Consider the following 22759-nt stretch of genomic DNA (forward strand, 5'->3'; position numbering starts at 1 on the left):
TCCCATGACTCGGAGGTGGAGGCTTTTGCCTTCCCTTTCCTCTTTCTAGAGGTTTCTCCGGCCTTAGATGCCATAAATGATTATGGAAAAACAAAAAGCAATGCTTTTACCACACCAAACTTAGAAGGTTTGCTCGTCCTCGAGCAAATGAAGAAAGAAGAGATTAGAAGAAGAAGAAATAGAGGAGATGGATGGGGCTTTGTGGTTTGGCCAAGTGGAGAGAAGTAGTGTTTAGGTTGTGTAAAAATGAGGTGGTGAAGATGGATTTATATAGGAGTGGAGAGGGGTGTGTGGTTTGGCCATTATGGGTGGGTTTGGAAGGGAAAGTGGTTTGAATTTGAATGGTGAGGTAGGTGGGATTTTATGAAGGATGGTGTGAGTGGTGAAGAGAATAGTGGGACTTGATAGGTGAGGGGTTTTTGGGGAAGAGGTGTTGAGGTGATTGGTGAATGGGTGAAGAAGAGAGAGAGTGGGGGGTAAGTGGGGATCCTGTGGGGTCCACAGATCCTGAGGTGTCAAGGAAAATTCATCCTTGCACCAAGTGGCGAGCAAAAATGTTCTTTATGCCAATTCTGGCGTTAAACGCCGGACTGGTGCCCATTTCTAGCATTTAACGCCAGCTTCTTGCCCTTTCCTGGCGTTTAACGCCAGTCTGGTGCCCCTTTCTGGCGTTAAATGCCTAGAATGGTGCCAGACTGGGCGTTAAACGCCCATTTGCTGCCCTTATTGGTGTTTAAACGCCAGCAAGGTTTTCCTCCAGGGTGTGCTATTTTTCTTTCTATTTTTCATTCTGTTTTTGCTTTTTCAATTGATTTTGTGACTTTCCATGATCATCAACCTACAGAAAACATAAAATAACAAAAGAAAATAGATAAATATAACATTGGGTTGCCTCCCAACAAGCGCTTCTTTAATGTCAATAGCCTGACAATGGGCTCTCATGGAGCCTCACAGATACTCAGAGCAATATTGGAACCTCCCAACACCAAACTTAGAGTTTGAATGTGGGGGTTCAACACCAAACTTAGAAATTGGTTGTGGCCTCCCAACACCAAACTTAGAGTTTGACTGTGAGGGCTCTGTTTAGCTCTGTTTTGAGAGAAGCTCTTCATGCTTCCTCTCCATGGTAACAGAGGGATATCCTTGAGCCTTAAGCACAAGGGATTCTTCATTCACTTGAATGATCAATTCTCCTCTGTCAACATTAATCACAGCCTTTGCTGTGGCTAGGAAGGGTCTGCCAAGGATGATGGATTCATCCATGCACTTCCCAGTCTCTAGGACTATGAAATTAGCAGGGATGTAATGGTCTTCAACTTTCACCAAAACATCCTCTACATGTCCATAAGCTTGTTTTCTTGAATTATCTGCCATCTCTAGTGAGATTCTTGCAGTTTGCACCTCAAAGATCTCTAGCATCTCCATTACAGAGAGAGGCATGAGGTTTATGCTTGACCTTAGGTCACACAAAGCCTTCTCAAAGGTCATGGTGCCTATGGTACAAGGTATTGAAAACTTCCCAAGATCCTGTCTCTTTTTGAGGTAATCTCTGCCTAGTCAAGTCATCCAGTTCTTTGGTGAGTAAAGGAGGTTCGTTCTCCCAAGTCTCGTTACCAAATAACTTGTCATTTAGCTTCATGATTGCTCCAAGGTTCTTGGCAAATTGCTCTTCAGTGACATCTTCATCCTCATGAATGGCAGAAGTAAATCCAATGGAATCTCTATGGTCTCATTATGAGCCTCAGATTCCCATGGTTCCTCATTAGGGAACTCATTGGAGGCCAGTGGACGTCCATTGAGGTCTTCCTCAGTGGCGATCACTGGCTCTTCCTCCTCTCTAAGTTCGGCCATGTTGATGGCCTTACACTCTCCTTTTGGATTCTCTTCTGTATTGCTTGGAAGAGTACTAGGAGGGAGTTCAGTAATTTTCTTGCTCAGCTGTCCCACTTGTGCCTCCAAATTCCTAATGGAGGACCTTGTTTCAGTTATGAAACTTTGAGTGGTTTTGATTAGATCAGAGACCATGGTTGCTAAGTCAGAGTGGCTCTGCTTAGAATTCTCTGTCTGTTGCTGAGAAGATGATGGAAAAGGCTTGCCATTGCTAAACCTGTTTCTTCCACCATTATTGTTGTTGAAACCTTGTTGAGGTCTCTGTTGATCCATCCATGAGAGATTTGGATGATTTCTCCATGAAGAATTATAGGTGTTTCCATAGGGTTCTCCCATGTAATTCACCTCTTCTATTGAAGGGTTCTCAGGATCATAAGCTTCTTCTTCAGATGAAGCGTCCTTAGTACTGCCTAGTGCAGCTTGCATTCTAGACAGACTTTGAGAAATCATATTGACTTGCTGAGTCAATATTTTGTTCTGAGCCAATATGTCATTCAGAGTATCAATCTCAAGAACTCCTTTCTTCTGATTCGTCCCATTGTTCACAGGATTCCTTTCAGAAGTATACATGAATTGGTTATTTGCAACCATTTCAATGAGTTCTTGAGCTTCTACAGGCATCTTCTTCAGATGAAGAGATCCTCCAGCAGAGCTATCCAATGACATCTTGGACAGTTCAGACAGACCATCATAGAAGATACCTATGATGCTCTATTCAGAAAGCATATCAGAAGGACACTTTCTGATTAATTGTTTGTATCTTTCCCAAGCTTCATAGAGGGATTCACCTTCCTTCTGTCTGAAGGTTTGGACTTCCACTCTAAGCTTACTCAATTTTTGAGGTGGAAAGAACTTTGCCAAGAAGGCATTGACTAGCTTTTCCCAAGAGTTTAGGCTTTCTTTAGGTTGTGAGTCCAACCATATCCTAGCTCTGTCTCTTACAGCAAAAGGGAATAGCATAAGTCTGTAGACCTCAGGGTCAACCCCATTAGTCTTGACAGTGTCACAGATTTGCAAGAATTCAGCTAAAACTGATGACGATCTTCCAATGGAAGTCCATGGAACTTGCAATTCTGTTACATTAGAGAAACTAATTGAGGCTTAAGCTCAAAGTTGTTTGCTCCAATGGCAGGGATAGAGATGCTTCTCCCATAGAAGTCGGGAGTAGGTGCAGTAAAGTCACCCAACACCTTCCTTGCATTGTTGGCATTGTTGTTATTTTCGGCTGCCATGGGTTCTTCTTCTTTGAAGATTTCGGTTAGGTCCTCTACAGAGAGTTGTGCCTTAGCTTCTCTTAGCTTTCGCTTCAAGGTCCTTTCAGGTTCAGGGTTAGCCTCAACAAGAATGCTTTTGTCTTTGCTCCTGCTCATATGAAAGAGAAGAGAAAAAGAAAATATGGAATCCTCTATGTCACAGTATAGAGATTCCTTGAGGTGTCAGAGGAATAGAAAAATAGAAGGAAGAGGTAGAAGAATTCGAACTTATCAAGAAAGATGGAGTTCAAATTGTGCATTAAGGAGGAGTGTTAGTCCATAAATAGAAGGATGTGAGAAGAGGGGAAGAAATTTTCGAAAATAAATTAAAAAGATTTTAAAAACATTTTGAAAAATACTAATTGATTTTCGAAAACTAAGAGTGGAAAAGAAATCAAGTGATTTTTGAAAAAGATTTTGAAATTAGAAATCAAAAAGATATGATTGAAAACTATTTTGAAAAAGATGTGATTAAGAAGATATGATTTGAAAAACAATTTAAAAAGATTTGATTTTGAAAATTAATGACTTGGCTGACAAGGAAAGATATGATTCAAACATTAAACCTTTCTCAACAGAAAAGGCAACATACTTGAAATGTTGAATCAAATCACTAATTGTTAGCAAGTATCTTTGAAAAAGAAAGAAATTGATTTTGAAAAGATATGATTGAAAAGATATGATTTGAAAAAGATTTGATTTTGAGAAATTATGAAAACTTAAAAAAAAATTGAGTTAAAAACAAAATCTTCCCTCTGGTGCCATCCTGGCGTTAAACGCCCAGAATGGTATCCATTCTGGCGTTTAACGCCCAAAACACTACCCTTTTGGGCGTTAAACGCCCAGCCAGGCACCCTGGCTGGCGTTTAAACGCCAGTTTTCCTTCCTCACTGGGCGTTTTGAACGCCCAGCCTTTTTCTGTGTAATTCCTCTGCTGTATGTTCTGAATCTTCAATTCTCTGTATTATTGACTTGAAAATACACAAATTAAAATTTTTTTGGATTTTCAATGATGAGGAATAATCAAAATGCAACTAAAATCAAATAACAATGCATGCAAGACACCAAACTTAGAAGTTTGTATACTACTGACACTAACAAATTGAGAATGCATATGAGACACAACAAAACACTCAAGACAAGAGAATTTAAAGATCAGAGCAAGGAAATCATCAAGAACAACTTGAAGATCAATGAAGACACATGAATGAATTCGAAAAATGCAAGAAGAAAAAAAACATGCAATTGACACCAAACTTAAAATGAGACACTAGACTCAACAAGAAACATACAATATTTTTGGTTTTTATGATTTTGTAATTTTTTTGGTTTTTTTTCAAAAATCATCTGGAAAAGAAAATAAAGAGATTCAAAATTTTCAATAAGAATTCCAGGAATCATGCAATGTTAGTCTAAAGCTTTAGTCTAAAGAAATTAGACATGGCTAGCCAAGCTTCAGTAGGACATTACATTCAATAGCTAAATTGATCAGAATCAATCAGCTTTGGTGATGATAAGAACATCACCTTGAAACACTAGAATTCATTCTTAAAAATTCTGAAGAAAAATACCTAATCTAAGCAACAAGATGAACCGTCAGTTGTCCAAACTCGAACAATCCCCGGTAACGGCGCCAAAAACTTGGTGCACGAAATTGTGATCATCAATGGCACCATCAACATGGTACGCTCAATTGCAATCTCAACTCTTTATCACAACTTCGCACAACTAACCAGCAAGTGCACTGGGTCGTCCAAGTAATAAACCTTACGCGAGTAAGGGTCGATCCCACGGAGATTGTTCGTATGAAGCAAGCTATGGTCATCTTGTAAATCTCAGTTAGGCAAATTCAAATGGTTATGGATGATTTATGAATAAAGCATAAAATAAAGATAGAGATACTTATGTAATTCATTGGTGAGAATTTCAGATAAGCGTATGGAGATGCTTTGTCCCTTCCGTCTCTCTGCTTTCCTATTGTCTTCATCCAATCCTTCTTACTCCTTTCCATGGCAAGCTGTATGTAGGGTTTCACCGTTGTCAATGGCTACCTCCCATCCTCTCAGTGAAAATGTTCAACGCGCTCTGTCACTGCACGGCTATTCAGCTGTCGGTTCTCGATCATGTCGTAATAGAATCCAGTGATTCTTTTGCGTTTGTCACTAACACCCCACAATCGCGAGTTTGAAGCTCGTCACAGTCATTCAATCCTTGAATCCTACTCAGAATACCACGGACAAGGTTTAGACCTTCCGGATTCTCTTGAATGCCGCCATCAATTCTAGCTTATACCACGAAGATTCCAATTAAGTGATCCAAGAGATATCCACTCAATCTAAGGTAGAATGGAGGTGGTTGTCAGGCACACGTTCATAGGTGAGAATGATGATGAGTGTCACGGATCATCACATTCATCAAGTTGAGGAACAACTGATATCTTAGAACAAGAATAAGTAGAATTGAATAGAAAAACAATAGTAATTGCATTAATACTCGAGGTACAGCAGAGCTCCACACCTTAATCTATGGTGTGTAGAAACTCCACCATGGAAAATACATAAGAATAAGGTCTAGGCATGGCCGTGAGGCCAGCCCCCAAAACGTGATCTATGATAGCATAAAACTCTCCAAGATAGCTACCCAGATAAGAATACAATAGTAAAAGGTCCTATTTGTAGAGAACTAGTAGCTTAGGATTTACAAAGATGAGTAAATGACATAAAAATTTACTTTCGGGCCCACTTGATGTGTGCTTGGGCTGAGCATTGAAGCTTTCATGTGTAGAGACTTTTCTTGGAGTTAAACGCCAGCTTTTGTGCCAGTTTGGGTGTTTAACTCCCATTCTTGTGCCAGTTCCGGCGTTTAACGCTGGGCAGTTTTGAGCTGATTTGGAACGCCAATTTGGGCCATCAAATCTCGGGCAAAGTATGGACTATTATACATTGTCGGAAAGCCCAGGATGTCTACTTTCCAACGCAGTTGAGAGTGCTCCAATTGGGCTTCTGTAGCTCCATAAAATCACTTCGAGTGCAGGGAGGTCAGAATCCAACAGCATCTGCAGTCCTTTTGAGCCTCTGAATCATATTTTTGCTCAGGTCCCTCAATTTCAGCCAGAAAATACCTGAAATCACAGAAAAACACACAAACTCATAGTAAAGTCCAGAAAAGTGAATTTTAACTAAAAACATAATAAAAACTAACTAAAACATACTAAAAACATACTAAAAACAATGCCAAAAAGCATATAAATTATCCCTCATCAATGGTGATCAAGAAGGATAAGGGAAAGGTGCCAGCCACTAAGAGGGCACCTCAAGGGTCCGCCAATGCGGCGCACCAAGCACCCAAAGCCAAGCCCCTCCTCAAGAAGCCAAGAAGGATCGCCAATATTGATGCACTAGAGAAGGATAACCCTCCAAGAGACCCAAACAAGTTCCCCAACCGATACTGCGGGCTTGTCAACCCCATGATTATTGAAAGAAACTATCATGCAGAGCCACTTCTTACCCCTCCAGCTCATGTTGTTCCATACATGATGCCCCGCATCGAGCGAAGGCAACGAAGGTTCCTCATGAGACAACCAAAGGAGGCCAACCTATCCTGGGTGGTGGAGTTTTACTCCAACTACCACTCGGCTTTTCTTGCATCGGCTTTCATGCGTAGAAAGCAAGTTCCCGTTAGGAAGCCATTCAAGGAGTGATTAAAACCGGGCCATTAGCGGATGGAATTGATGCCTACCAAGAGGTCTTATCGGCACGTTGTGAATATGGGTTTGATTGGAATGCCGTTCTCTGGGTCATTGCCATACCCGAATCATTTTGGATTCAAGGGAGAATGAGACCGAGGCCCAAAGGCATTGATGCACGTTTTCTCACTCAAGAGGCTGGTGCATGGGCCCAAATCTTAGCCCACTATGTTCTTCCTAGCACCCATGGGTCATTCATCACCACTGAGCTTGCCTTATTGGTTTGGTGCGTACTCACCGAGAGGCCGATCAACATCCCATCTATCATCTGACAAGCCATGGGGCGTATTCATGCTAAGGTTAACCTACCCTTCCCCGCTTTGGTGACCGAGTTAGTTACGGCCGCCAGTGTTCCCCGTGAAACCAGGGATCGGAGGGCTATAATCCCAGTTGATGGTGATGTTGTTCCAACTGGGAAATATCTCATGCCCTCGGCGAGCACCGAGGATCTTGGCATGGCGATTCCCGCAAGCATTCCCGCTACTTCATCTGCACCACCAAAATCTTCCCACCAACGCATTGAGGATCTTCACAAGAAGGTGGATCGTTATGAATGGCGCAACCAACGTCGGTATGCTTATGTGAAAAAGCTTCTAAGTGTTGTCACCCCACCTATGGAGGAACCGGATATCTCCACATCTACCACAACATCAAGTGAAGACAGCGGCAATGATGGAGATGATGGATATTCTGATCACCCATTGCGCATCATGTATTGCACGGAGAACCGTGCTAAGTTTTAAGTGTGGGGAGGTAGGTCGACCGATCTCCATAGGTAACACCCAAATAAATTTTTAATCTCTTTTGTTGATTAGGATAGGGTGCATGATTAGTTTTTTATTCTTTGACACCATTTGCATAATAGTATGTCTTGTTAGGTCTATTTGGTAGAGTAATGACATCTTTCCCAAGAAACTAAGAATCTTAGGGCGATCCTACTGATGGTGTTTTTGCGGAAAAACGAATTTCCAACACACATAACTCACCGGCAAGTGTACCGGGTTTCATCAAGTAGTAATAACTCACAAGAGTGAGGTCAATCCCACAGGGATTGATGGATCAAGCAACTTTAGTGGGTGATTAGTTTAGTCAAGCTAACATTGGTGAGTGAGAATTGTTGCAGCAGAATGTAAATAGCAGTGAACTTAAATTGCAGAATGTAAATAGGCAAGAAGCTTAAAGAGCAAGCAATGTAAATTGCAGAAACTTAAATGACAAGAAATGTAAATTACAGTAAATATATAGGGGAATGGGAACAAGGAGATTAAAGCAAGCAGCAAGCAGAACTTGGAACAATTGCATAAGAATTAAATTGCATGAAAAGTAAAAGGACTTGGGTGCTGGGAATTAAAATTCAACAAGAGAATGTAAGGAGCAATCAAGCAGAAGAGTAACTTGCAACAAATCTTAAATAGAAAGCAGAATTGCTTGAAGAAGCAAACAGAAATTAAATTCAGTTTAATTGCCAAATGAGATTGAAGATCTCAGGAAATCAAAGAGACTAGAAAACAAGTCTAGATCTCAATTCCTTCCTTGATCCAACCAAGAACAATTGCAGAAGGAAAGAAGATGAAAGCAGTAAAGAGAGTTTTGGTTTAAATCCTTAATTCACTGAAATTTTGCAGAAGAATAACAAGAGAAATCTTAGACCAAGAGGGAAACAGAATTCCTTCACTCTCAATCCCAGATTTAAGACAGAAAAAAAAACTAAAGGAGAGAACTCTCAAATCCTAATGCTCCCTAGTGGAGCTTACCTTTCTAATTCAGCTCTCCTTTACAAAGATGGAAATGATGCCTTATATAGGCTTTACAAAATAAAATGAAATTGAAATGAAAAACAAATTAAATGAAAATCCTAATTCTAGCTTGTTCTTGTGCCTTTGAGTGATGATGTGGGCTTAGCTTGCTTTGGATTTGAGGAGAAATGGGTTTGGTTGGCCTTGATTCAATTTGGTGAGGAATTGAATTAAATTGAATTTTGGTTGATTTTGGCCCATATGTTGCTCCCAAGAGGCTGCCCTGCTCTTGTGGAGGGCAGAGCAGGAAAGTTGTGTGAGGAAGCATGTCGCGTGCCAAGTGTGGGAGAGACCTTCAGGATGCTGCCCTGCCCTTGTGGAGGGCAGGGCAATGTTGCTTTGGTGCGCCTTGCCTCCCTGCCCGTGCGTCCAAGCTGCGCGCCAATGTGTGCGCTGGCTGTGTCATGCGCTCATGCTTGTGTGCGCCAAGGAGAGTTCCCAAGTTCAAACCCTTGTGAAAACATTTGGGGGAGCAATTTTTCTTGATTTTTCATGAAGGGAGCACGACATTGCCCTACTCTCCAAGAGGGCAGAGCAGAAAAATGAGCGTTACTTTGCTTTGGAGTGAGGCTCCAGCTTCGAACCTTGGTGGAAGCATTTTGGTTTATTTTCGCTTATTTTTGGCCCTTAAAGATGACTTTCACTCATGCCCAAATTGTACGCCAAATATGGATTGCTATATATCATTGGATAGCTCTGAATGTCAGCTTTCCAACGCAACTGGAAACACATCAATCGGACATTTGTAGCTCAAGTTATAGCCCTTTGAAGGAGGCATGGTCATGCTGTGAGCGCCCAGATTTTACCTTAGCGAAAATTCTTGCTTCCAACCTTACTTTGCATCACGATACTGCTCTGCCCTTGGCAAGAGCAGGGCAGTGTGTGCTGATCGCCTATTCTCCTTTAATTTGGTCATGGGCCACGCTTTTAAAAGCGTGGCCTAAGGCTCCAAAGTGTGCTCCCACTTCAAAGTGTGTCCCAAAGCTCTTTTTTTCTCCTTTTTTTGTGCTTCTTTGCTTCTTTTTCTTCTTATTTCCTACAAGATTTATAAAATTAAAAGATCAAGGAAATATACCAATTAAGTATAAAAGCATTCAATATTTAAGCACAATTTATCAATTTCTTGTATGAAAAAGCATAGAAAAATAGGTATATGATGACTTGTCATCACCTACCAATTTTGAAAAAAAAAATTTATGCTAAACTTGTTTGAAGATTGTAAATTGGAACATGGATTTTGAGTTGAGAACACAAGCAAGTGAGTTTTGAGCCTAATTGTGTGGCCACATCTTATAGCCAATTATATCCCTTCTTGTGTGCATGTTGTTCTCTCTATGATTGTGATCCTTAATTTGTTTGACTCTATATGTCCATTGTCGTACGTATGAATGCATGTATATGATTGAGGCCATCAATGAACTTAGCCACTTACCCAAATGGCCTTACCTTATAAACAACCTTTGCAACCAACTTTGAGCCTACGTTTAACCCACTCATTCTTAATTTTAGCACATTACAAGCCAAAAGCAGAAAACCATGAATGTTCCTATTTGAATCTTTGGTTAGCTTAGGCTAGAGTGTGTGTGTCATTCAAGTGTGGGGAAATGGGGGAGGGGACATTGGTTGAGGTAAGAGCGTGTTATTGTTTGTGTTGAAATATTGGGAAGTGGATACATACTCATGTGTTGATTAAAAATGTAGACCGTATGCATTGACAAGAAAAACAAAAGAAGAGAAAAAAATCAAAAAAAAAAAAGAAAAAGAATGAATAATGAAAAAAAAAAGAAAAAAAGAAAAAAAAAAGAAAAAAAGAGAGAGAGAAAAGAAAGAAAGAAAAAGGGGACAAAAATGCCCCAAAGCAAGACTCAATAATAATCAATGCATATGTGTAGTGATCAAAAGTGAATGCATGAGTATGTGAAAAAGTGAGAAATGGGTAGTTAGGCTAGTACATAATTGTATAGGACATTATATAGGTTAGGTGGGAAGTTTAAGTTAATCAAAGGATTCAAATTTTAGTGCACTTAGCCAAATATATAACCTACCTTGACCCTAGCCCCATTACAACCTAAGGAAAGACCACATGATATGTGTATGCATGCATAGAATAATTATTGATTGTTAGAGGAAGAACAAATTTTGAAAAAGCATGAAGTAGAGGAGAATTGAGTGATTAACCCTATACACCGAGCGAATAGAGTGAAAACACTTCCGGTGAGGGTTCGAAGCTCAATTCCTTGTTTCCGGCTCTCACAAGCGCTCTTCATGCAAGTTGTGCAAATTTCACCTTGATGATTAAAATTGGTAGAGTTCATGCATTACCTATCATCTTGCCCTATATGCTTCCATATGTGTTCTAGGAAGATTGAATTGCTTTTGACCAAGTAGATAGTAGCATCCATCTTAGTTGTATTCGTGTAAGTAGATTGCATCTCATGAATCTCACCTTCTTATGATCCTTTGGTCTTATGCTTTCCTTTAAGCATGAGGACATGCTATAGTCTAAGTGTGGGGAGGTTGATAAACCCTATTTTTAGGGTTTATCTTGTATAGATTTTGAGGGTTTTATCAACGATCTTTCACACTTATTCATATAAAAATGCATGATTTTTGTGTTCCTCTCCCAATTTTACCTCAAGAATGAAAATATGCTTCTTTTGCATTGAATTAGATATATTTTAATCTCCCTCTATTACCATTCGATGCCATGATCCATGCGTTAAGTGATTTTAGAGTTTATATGGCTAGGATGGCTTGGAAGAAAGGATGGAAGCATGCACAAAGGGAAGGAGCATGAAAATTGGAGCTTTGGAATTTTAAGCAAGGATGCGCACGCGTACCTGGCGCGCACGCGTGTATGTGCGCCAACATGACCAGCGTGAAGGAGCCAAGCCAGAAGCCAGCGCACTCGCTCAGCTAAGCCAGAACATCAAGAGACGCGCCTGTGCGCGGATTGGCAAAGCCCCAAGGACGCGTACGCGTGCTGTGCGCGTTCGCGCCAATGGCCGCACGTGATTTTTAAAGAGAAAACGTGACCAGCAATTTCAGGCAGTTACTAACCCTATTTTGGGGTAGAGTTCTGGCGGGAAGAGCATAAGAAGACCAAGGATTGAAGGGCTTGGGATACATTCACTAATTTTAGACACATTTTTTAGATATTTCCATTAGTTAGTTACATTTTGTAGAGAGAGAAGCTCCAACTTCTCTCTAGAATTTCATTCTCCATTGCAATTCTCCTTTGATTTCTTGGTGAGATCAATTGCTAATTCACTTTTTCTTTGATACAAGTTGTAGATCTACCCTTCTCTTATTCTCAATTTATGTTCTTTTGATTCATTCACTCTAGATCTATGAATGCTTTGTTATCTTGATTTGGATCAATGAATTGAGGTATTTTCATGTTTGTAATTGTTTGATTGTTGATGATTACTTTAGATAGATAGTTTGAATTCAATTCTTTTCTCTCAATTTCATAATGTCTCCTATGAATGCTCACCAAATGTTTGATGGAATGATAACCCTAGCTATGGAGTAGAATTCTCTTACTTGGTTTAGGGATTGAGTTACTAGAGATACTTGAGTAGTGGATATCAATTGTTGATTGGGAATTGAGAATAGCTAATTGACTTGGAGGGCACTAAAGCTAGACTTCCCAAGGGTTAGACTAGGACTTGTGACTTAAGTTAGTTACTTGCACTTGACTTTCCTCCATAATTAGGGGTTAACTAAGTGAAGCAATAATCAATTGTTATCACAATTAAAGGAAACTATAATGATAGAACTTCCATTGCTCACCCTTGGCCAAGGCTTTTATCTTGATTGATTGTTGTTTACTTTCGTTAGCTTGAATTTTTGCAACGACTCTCAAAACCACAAAAGACTTCCTAATCAATAATGTGCATTCTAAGGAAATTCCTAGGGAGGACGACTCGGGACTAATACTCTCGGTTATAGATTGTAGAATTGTTTGATTCGAAATTTACGTGATATTTAGACTATACTCACGATTGGATTTACTACTAGCCTCTATACCGACATAAAAATATCATTCATCATGGTGCAACCGTGTCAAGGAGAAGCTTGAGAAATTATATCCGTGGGGGGCGTTATCACCGGGTAACTTGGACCAACTAGTCTAGGATTACCAATCGAATGCTCACTATCAAAAGTTGCCTTTAGATGGAGCATTTAGAGTTGTCACCTGACACATTTGGTAGATAACCCGAACATTATCCTCTCTGCTGTTTACTCACTTTATAGTATAGCCTTGTAGGGTGAGTGCCCTATACACCTCAAAGATAGAGGGAACCTCACAGAGTTAAATGCTTTGTATACCTCGTAGCATTAATATATTATACACCTCGTAGATTCACATGCCTGTATCTCCCACAAGGTTAGTACCCTGTCATATCATCGTATAACCATTATCAATTTCACCGTCACTTTCCTTATTTCACAGGGAGATCAGCCTGTATCTCTAGTAGGGTGTGTACCTTGTACACCTCGCAGGCAGAAAATCTGTATCTCTTTCTAAACTCATTGTTCGTCTCGCAAGGTGAGTGCCCTATACACCTCATAGGAAGAAAAGCCTATATCTCTATTCATAACCACAACACGAGATAGGGAATCCTCTACCTCAACTCGCCTATTCATTTATCTCATTTGTCAATTTCATATTCAATCAGTTTGCTACTCATAAGCCGTCATTATTAATTCAGTTTCTCATTCCTCAATCTCCTTCATTATCAATATCACTCACTCCACATGTTTTTACTCATTTCAAAACCTAGCAGGAGAGGGGGAATTCTCAACCCCAACTTATCTATTCATCTCGGGATATAGTACCCATCACACTTCTCAATCATTATCTCGTCAAAATCTTCACTCATGTATATAACATATAATTCGGAGGGAATCCTCAACCTCCCCAATCCGCCATCATTCACCAATTATCAATGACTTTGACCGATCATTCAGTTCACTCATTATCACCATCATTCTCATCATACTCAATCGTAATTATTTCATTTTCAATTTACTAATTCAACTCATAAATTCTCACTCTTAACTTCTCTATCCTCTATTACACTGGCTTTATGCTTTTATTGTGGTTTAGAAAAGTTTTGAAGGCTAAACAAATGGTTAAAAACTCAAAAATTCAAGTTTTGCAAAACTGGGTTGTCGTCATGCATACGCATGAGTGCAAAAATTGGCATAGTTATTTAGGCAAACCACTCTCCCATACGCGAGAAATTTGGGCAGAGAGCTCACGCGCTTAAGCATGACATGCGCTACATAGGGATGAGCGTAATTTTGATAATGTCGCGTACGCAGCCGATGTTCGCAGATACATGGGTTTTGGCAGTGACCAACTCTCGCGTACGCATGATGGATTCCGCGTACGCATGACATATCAGAATGGGAAAAAGCTTATATGCTCCAAAAACTAGTTTTCCAGCCAAAATTCCAAACCTTCATAACTTTTTTCGGAAAATTTATTTTTCAACCATTCTTGAACCGTTGGAAAGATCGATATTCATAAAAATATTTTTTCATAAAATTTCCAACTAAGGACCGAGTTACGGTCTGCCAAAGTTGGTCAAAAATCAGTTTTTAACCAAAAACAGAATTTACCGATTTCTCCAAAGCTTTATAAGCCAGAATAATTTTTAACTAAACAACATAACCCCAAACCACTTTTATTCACATATTCACAATCAACCAAACTCAAACCTACTCCATTCCCACATTTTAACTCAAAATCATCAACTTCACATCTTAAATCCTCAATTCCACTGTTCCAACAATCATTACCTAAAATTCCATATACTCAATATCAAAATTCCCATTCAAACTCATGCATCAACATACAATACAACCACCAACTTACCAATCTTACCTTTTTCCAACTTCCGACTCAACATTCATCAATTCAATACATAACTTATAAATACACAATCACCATTCAATATCAATTTCAATAACACATCAACTATACATATCAATTTCATCCAAACACATAATTCATACTTATTACTAAGGGCATCTAGCCTAGGATTTCACATTACATCACACGGTATTTAAATGAAGCTTAAACCATACTTTAATAACATCAAAACCAAACCCTCAAACTTGAAGTCAACCAAGTCCAAGTTCCAAATTCACGTCTGCCAAGCTCAAACACCACCAATGCTCAATTTAATACCTCAAGTACACAATCTACACTAATTTCATATAATATGCATAATACGCAAACTCTAGGGTTTCATAAAACTTAATAAACAAATAAAAAAAGTGACTCTTACCTTTACTCACTAAAATTGGTGATGATATCTAGTTAGAACTCAAGTAAGAGCTCCTCCTAAACACAAGAATTGTAAAACCCAAATGATTAATAAATAGTTAACTCATAAATTAAAATTTATTTTAGAAAATTATAAATGTGACTTTTTATGGTTTAATATAATAGAAAAAATTAAAATAAAAATTTTGACACTAATTTTAAAGAATTTAGCCCGAGATTGGGTTGAACAGGCCGAACTGGGCGAACGGGGCCCGTATTGGGCCCATGGCCCAACCCAACTCCATTAAAATGAAGGGCATCAGCCTTTCTTCCCCAAACAAAGGGGGGAAACACGCTGAAACATGGTGAGGGGGAGAAGGAGATGAGCAAACCCTTGGCTTCAATTTCATTCTGTCATAAATTTTGATTCGAAGTTTTGATTGACGAGCCATCAACGGCCACGCGTTTGTCTAGGAATTCTCTACAAAGGCCAGTACATCAAATGGTAAGAAAACCATATTCCTAGTTTCTGTCCTCTCTTCTCATTTTTGAAAATTTATTGTTTGGGGTTTTGAGATTTTAATGTTTTGATATGTTTAGGGTCAATCTAACTTGAGGAGATTATTGGGTCATGATCCTATAATATTTGGAGAAGGTAAGAACCCTAGTCCTCTTGTGGAATTGTTGAGATTTTGAGTTTAGGGGTTAATTATAGTGATATATGTGGTTAAGATTGAATATCGGTGGTTTGGAGTACATTGATGATCTGTTGAAAACTTGATTGTTGAACCTTGGTGACTGTGATTTAGTTTGAAGAGGCTTTGGGGCTGTAGACTCTCGAGAAACATTGACCTTGAGGTGTCCTTGAGTTTTGCGAGGAATCGGCTAAGGTACGATTTAAGTTTCATTTAAGTACCGTATGATATGATGTGAATTTCTAGGTTAAGTGCCACTAGGATTAAGCTTGAATGGTATGATTGATTGGTATTATATGTGTAGTGGATGATATTGGATACGGATTGTAGAATTGTGCATTGTTGTTGTGTTGATTGAAAATGGTATTGGATAGTGAATTATATGGTGATGAGTTTATTTATATTGAATAGGAAAGAGATAAGGACGGAAAGTATATGGTTGATGATTGGTGATTGAATGAATGATAGTAATATATAAGTGTTGGAACATGATGTTTTGTTGATTGTTGAACTTGAAAGATTGGATGTTATTTGAATTGAATTGTTGAGTTGAGATCCATGAAAAATAGAGAATTGGTAGGATGTGGATGTAATGAGGGAGTTGGATAATATTTAATGCTAAATTTGGTAGGTTTTTGGGTTGGTTTTAAAAGGTAGGAATTGGTATGTTTTTAAAATGGATGTTGTAGAATTTTATGAAAATTATAATTTTGGCTCAACTTTGGCTGAGTATAACTTGGTCTCCCGACCTCTGATTTATTTCAAACTTGTATAGAAAGAAAATTTGGTTCGAGATATTTATGTCGTTCGAAGAATGGAGGAAAAATATTTTAAAATGAGAAAATTATACTCGATCAAAGTTATGCTGCATTGTATCCATATGCATACATTCCATACGTGGGCAAAAATGTACGCTCACGCGTACGCGTGGCCCACGGTACGCGTGACCTGGGATTTTTGCGTACGCGAAATCCCTCATACGCGAGCATTCGCTTCTGCTTGATGTATATGCGTACACGTAAAGGGTAATGCGTACGCGTCTTGGTCCAAATGCACACTCACGTGTACGCGTGGCCCACGCGTACGTATGACATTTCAGTAAAACACTCCCACACGTACACGTGGCTTACGTGTACGCGTGACCCTGTTTTCAGCAAATATGAGTTTTCTGCTTTTAGAACCAAATTTCTAACCTCTAAGCCTCTATTTTCACTCATTTAAGCCTAGATCTTAGTAGTAAATCTAGTAATGAGATGAAGCTAGGGAAGAGGAGGTATGTTGGTGGTGAAATAAGGTTGGAAAGTGATGACTTATATATGGAAAATATGAATACATGGAGTATATGTGATGTCATTGCAATGATGAATGGTTGTGAAATGATTATGAATGACTGTGATTGAATGTGATCATTGAGACTTCGTTCATGATGAGAATATGTAAGTTTCTCTCTGTTGTAAGGTGTGTCGGGTACTATATCCCATGAGTGTGGAAGCATTTGTCCCAAAAAATGCAACGGGCACTATATCCTATGAGTGTGATGGGCACTATATCCCGAGAGTATGATGGGCACTATATCCCAAGAGTGTGGAGGCATAAAGAGACGATATTCGAGTTAGCTACTGGGTGTGTCGGGCTCTGGCAAGTAACCGACACGTGAGCTCACGGCCAGTAGGATAGACATGCATCATATGCATTTTTTTGAATTGTTTGGGTTTGCTTAATTGCTTTGGATTGCCTAATTGTACAAGTCTCCTGAATTTTCGCTAATTGCCCTACTTGCCTTACTTGTATATTACTTGTCTGCATTGTTTGTGTTTGATTCGGTTCTTGGGTCAGTCAGTTGGGAGGTGGTAAAGAATGAAGGGATTTGGGTTAGAATTAGAACCCCCTATGATAGTTGCCAAGTTATGGATTAGTGAGAGCTTAGGTTGGATAAGACGAGATAAAAAGTTTAAGATGCTTGGTGAATTTATATTTTAGTACATTGTATTTATTTGGCACTTTTACCGTACTGAGAACCATGGGTCAGGGGTTCTCATTCCGTATATATCTCTTGTTTTTCAGATGCAGGTCCAGGTGCTCATCAGTGAGCTGTGGTTTATCTTAAAGACAGTGAAGACCTTTGAAATTCTCTGATTTACATTTTCTTAGACTCTCTCCCTTTTGTTTTGAAAACATATGCTATGTATTTAATCCGTTGTAACTTGCTTATAGGGGCTGTGATGTATTTTTGGGAGAGATAGGAATTCACGTTGTCAAACTGATTTTCATTCTATACTCTAACCGGCCTAAACTTCGCAGGTCTCGAATAGCAGCTATTTGTATATATATTATACAATTATATTATGTCTTTATCTCATTCAGCTTTACTGTTTTATCCTTACCTTCGCTTTTTTAATCAAGCCTTATTTGTATATTATCGATACATAAGAGTTCCTATTTTTGTGATTTTATTTTTACTCCTTTTCAGCCTTCTCATTTAACATTTTCCTTCAACATATATATAATTACGTATTATAATCCACCTTGAGAGTCATACCACCTTAATACCATTTACTTATGACTTGAGCATAAGGATCTGTATATTAGCGAGTTACAAGAATCACAAAGTTCCATGAACACACAACCAAAAATGTGATATTCATACCAAAATCGAATTGGAGATTAATGACGAAGAAGTGATGAGCGAATAATTTATACGCTTTTTGGCATTATTTTTAGGTAGTTTTTAGTAGGATCTAGCTACTTTTAGGGATGTTTTCATTATTTTTTATGCTAAATTCACATTTATAAACTTTACTATGAGTTTGTGTGTTTTTCTATGATTTCATGTATTTTCTAGCTGAAATTGAGGTACCTGAGCAAAAGTCTGATAGAGGGCTGACAAAGGACTGCTGATACTATTAGATTCTGACCTTCCTGCACTCGAAATAGATTTTCTAGAGTTACAGAACTTCAAATGGCGCGCTCTGAACGGCGTTGGAAAGAAGACATCCAGGGCTTTTCAGCAATATATAATAGTCTATACTTTGTTCGAGTTTAGATGACGCAAACTGGCGTTCAACGCTAGTTTCATGCTGCTTTCTGGAGTAAAACGCCAGAAACACGTCACGAACCAAAGTTAAACGCCAAAAACACGTTACAACTTGGCATTTAACTCCAAGAGAAGCCTCTGTACGTGTAAAGCACAAGCTCAGCACAAGCACACACCAAGTGGGCTCCAGAAGTGAATTTCTGCATCATTTACTCAATTTTGTAAACACTAGTAGCTAGTCTAGTATAAATAGGACATTTTACTATTGTATTAGACATCTGATGAGCGGAAATTTATACGCTTTTTGGCATTGTTTTTAGGTAGTTTTTAGTAAGTTTAAGCTACTTTTAGGGATGTTTTCATTAGTTTTTATGTTAAATTCACATTTCTGGACTTTACTATGAGTTTGTGTATTTTTCTGTGATTTCAGGTAATTTCTGGCTGAAATTGAGGGACTTGAGCAAAACTCTGAAAAAGGCTGACAAAAGGACTGCTGATGCTGTTGGAATCTGACCTCCCTGCACTCAAAATGGATTTTCTGGAGCTACAGAACTCCAAATGACGCGCTCTCAACGGCGTTGGAAAGTAGACATCCAGAGCTTTCCAGCAATATATAATAGTCCATACTTTATTCGGAAATTGACGACGTAATTTGGCGTTGAACGCCAAGTACATGCTGCTGTCTGGAGTTAAACGCCAGAAAAACGTCATGATCCGGAGTTGAACGCCCAAAACACGTTATAACTTGGAGTTCAACTCCAAGAGAAGCCTCAGCTCTTGGATAGATCAAGCTCAGCCCAAACATACACCAAGTGGGCCCCAGAAGTGGATTTATGCATCAATTACTTACTCATGTAAACCCTAGTAGCTAGTTTATTATAAATAGGACTTTTTACTAGTATATTAGACACCTTTTGATCACTTTAGATCTAAGGAACATCTTGGGACGATTAGTTCTCAGATCATGGGGGCTGGCCATTCGGCCAGGCCTGAACCTTTCACTTATGTATTTTCAATGGTGGAGTTTCTACACACCATAGATTAAGGGTGTGGAGCTCTGCTGTACCTCAAGTTTCAATACAATTTTTATTACTTTCTATTCAATTCTCTTTTATTCTTATTCCAAGATATACGTTGCACAACACTTTGATGAATGTGATGATCCGTGACACTCATCATCATTCTCACCTATGAACGCGCGTGATTGACAACCACTTCCGTTCTACTCTAGGCCGGGCGCATATCTCTTAGATTCCCCAACAGAATCTTCGTGGTATAAGCTAGATAGATGGCGGCATTCATGAGGATCCAGAAAGTCTGACCTTGTCTGTGGTATTCGGAGTAGGATCCTGGGAATCCGGAAAGTCTAACCTTGTCTGTGGTATTCCGAGTAGGATTCCGGTATTGAATGACTGTGACGAGCTTCAAACTCCTGAAGGCTGGGCGTTAGTGACAAACGCAAAAGAATCAATGGATTCTATTCCAACCTGATTGAGAACCGACAGATGATTAGCCGTGCTGTGACAGAGCATTTGGACCATTTTCACTGAGAGGATGGGATGTAGCTATCAACAAAGGTGATGCCTCCTGACGATTAGCCGTGCAGTGACAGCGCATAGGACCATTTTCCCGAGAGGATTGAAAGTAGTCATTGATGATGGTGATGCCCTACATACAGCTTGCCATGGAAAGGAGTAAGGAGGACTGGAAGAGTGAGTAGTGAAGTAGAGTTTCAAGAGGAGCACAACATCTCCATACGCCTATCTGAAATTCCCACTATTGATTTACATAAGTATTTCTATCCCTTTTATTTTCTTTTTATTATTAATTTTCGAAACCCAAAACTATTTAATCTGCCTAACTGAGATTTACAAGGTGACCATAGCTTGCTTCATACCAACAATCTTTGTGGGATCGACCCTTACTCACGTAAGGTATTACTTGGATGACCCAGTACACTTGCTGGTTAAGTTGAACGGAGTTGTGTCCACACATAGTTGAAAAGGAATGAATTTTACAAAATACAATAACAAAGGAATCACAATTTCGTCCACCAAGTTTTTGGCGCCGTTGCCGGGGATTGTTCGAGTATGGACAACTGACGGTTCATCTTGTTGGTCAGATTAGGTAATTTTCTTTTCAAAAACTTTTTCAAAATTTTTCTTTTCTTTTTTTCGTTTTTCCAAAAATTTTTTCGAAAAAAAAATTATAAAAATCCAAAAAAATTAGAAAATTATAAAAATCAAATATATTTTGTGTTTCTTGTTTGAGTCTAGTGTTAATTTTAAGTTTGGTGTCAATTGCATGTTAAAAAAAATTTTCTTGCATTTTTCGAAAATTTCATGCATTCATAGTGTTCTTCATGATCTTCAAGTTGTTCTTGACAAAGTCTTCTTGTTTGATCTTGATATTTTCTTGTTTTGTGTTGTTTGTTGTTTTTCATGTGCATTTTTCGTTTGTTAGAGTCCATGCATTAAAGATTTCTAAGTTTGGTGTCTTGCATGTTTTCTTTGCATAAAAAATTTTTCAAAAATAAGTTCTTGATGTTCATCATGATCTTCAAAGTGTTCTTGGTATTCATCTTGACATTCATAGTGTTCTTGCATGCATCTTGTGTTTTGATCCAAAATTTTTATGTTTTGGGTCATATTTGTGTTTTTCTCTCCCATAATTAAAAATTCAAAAATAAAAAAAATATCTTTTCCTTATTTCCCTCCAAATTTTCGAAATTTTGGGTTGACTTGGTCAAAAATTTTCAAAATTAGTTTTTTCTTACAAGTCAAGTCAAAATTTCAATTTTAAAAATCTTATCTTTTCAAAATCTTTTTCAAAAATCATATCTTTTCCATTTTTTTCTTGTTTTCGAAAATTTTAAAAAATTATTTTACAAAGTCTTTTTCTTATCTTTTATACCATATTTTTGAAAATATGCTAACAATTAATGTGATTGATTCAAAAATTTGAAGTTTGTTACTTTCTTGTTAAGAAAGGTTCAATCTTTAAATTCTAGAATCTTATATTGTAGTTTCTTGTTAGTTAAGTCTTTTTAAAAAAAATTAAATCTTTTTCAAAATATCTTTTTCTTAAAATTTTTATCTTATCTTTTTATCTTATCTTTTTTCAAAAACTTTATCTTTTTCAAAATTTGATTTCAAAATATCTTATCTAAACTTCTTATCTTCTTTTCAATTTTGATTTCAAATCTTTTTCAATCAACTAACTAACTTTTTGTTTGTTTCTTATCTTTTTCAAAACCACCTAACTACTTTTCTCTCTTCAATTTTCGAAAATACCTCTCTCTTTTTCAAAAATTCTTTTTAATTAATTAATTGTTTTAAATTTTAATTTCAATTACATTTTATCTCTAATTTTCGAAAATCACTAACCCCTTTTTAAAATTATTTTCGAAATTCTCCCTCTCTTTTCTTATTCTATTTAATTATTTGTTTACTAACACTTCTCTTCACCTCTCTCCATCTAAAAATCCAAATCCATTCTTCTACCCCCTTCTTTTTCTACTAACATAAAGGAATCTCTATACTGTGACATAGAGGATTCCTCTTTCTTTTCTTGTTTTCTTCTCTTTCATATGAGCAGGAACAGGAAAAAAGGCACTCTTGTTGAAATTGATCCTGAACCTGAAAGGACTCTGAAAAGAAAACTAAGAGAAATTAAATTACAACAATCCAGAAACAACCTTTCAGAAATTTTCGAACAAGAGAAGGAGATGGCAGCCGAAAATAATAATAATGCAAGGAGAATGCTTGGTGACTTCACAAAGCCAACGTCCAAATTTGATGGAAGAAGCATCTCCATTCCTGCCATTGGAACCAATAATTTTGAGCTTAAGCCTCAACTAGTTGCCTTAATGCAACAAAACTGCAAGTTTTATGGACTTCCATCCGAAGATCCTTATCAGTTTTTAACTGAGTTCTTGCAGATCTGTGAGACTGTAAAGACGAATGGAGTTGATCCTGAAGTCTACAGACTCATGCTTTTCCCTTTTGCTGTAAGAGACAGAGCTAGAATATGGTTGGATTCACAACCTAAGGATAGCCTGGAC

At 38.2% G+C, this 22759-nt stretch overlaps 1 non-coding gene across 1 annotated transcript; it reads left to right on the forward strand.

Moving 5' to 3' along the window:
- Positions 1 to 2610: 2610 nt before the first annotated feature.
- On the forward strand, positions 2611 to 2718 carry LOC130978523 (small nucleolar RNA R71). The gene has a single exon (XR_009086149.1). It is a non-coding gene; the product is annotated as a small nucleolar RNA R71 (small nucleolar RNA).
- Positions 2719 to 22759: the final 20041 nt, after the last annotated feature.

The sequence above is a fragment of the Arachis stenosperma genome, chromosome 4 (assembly GCF_014773155.1).
Source record: "Arachis stenosperma cultivar V10309 chromosome 4, arast.V10309.gnm1.PFL2, whole genome shotgun sequence".
NCBI classification, from domain to species: Eukaryota; Viridiplantae; Streptophyta; class Magnoliopsida; order Fabales; family Fabaceae; genus Arachis; species Arachis stenosperma.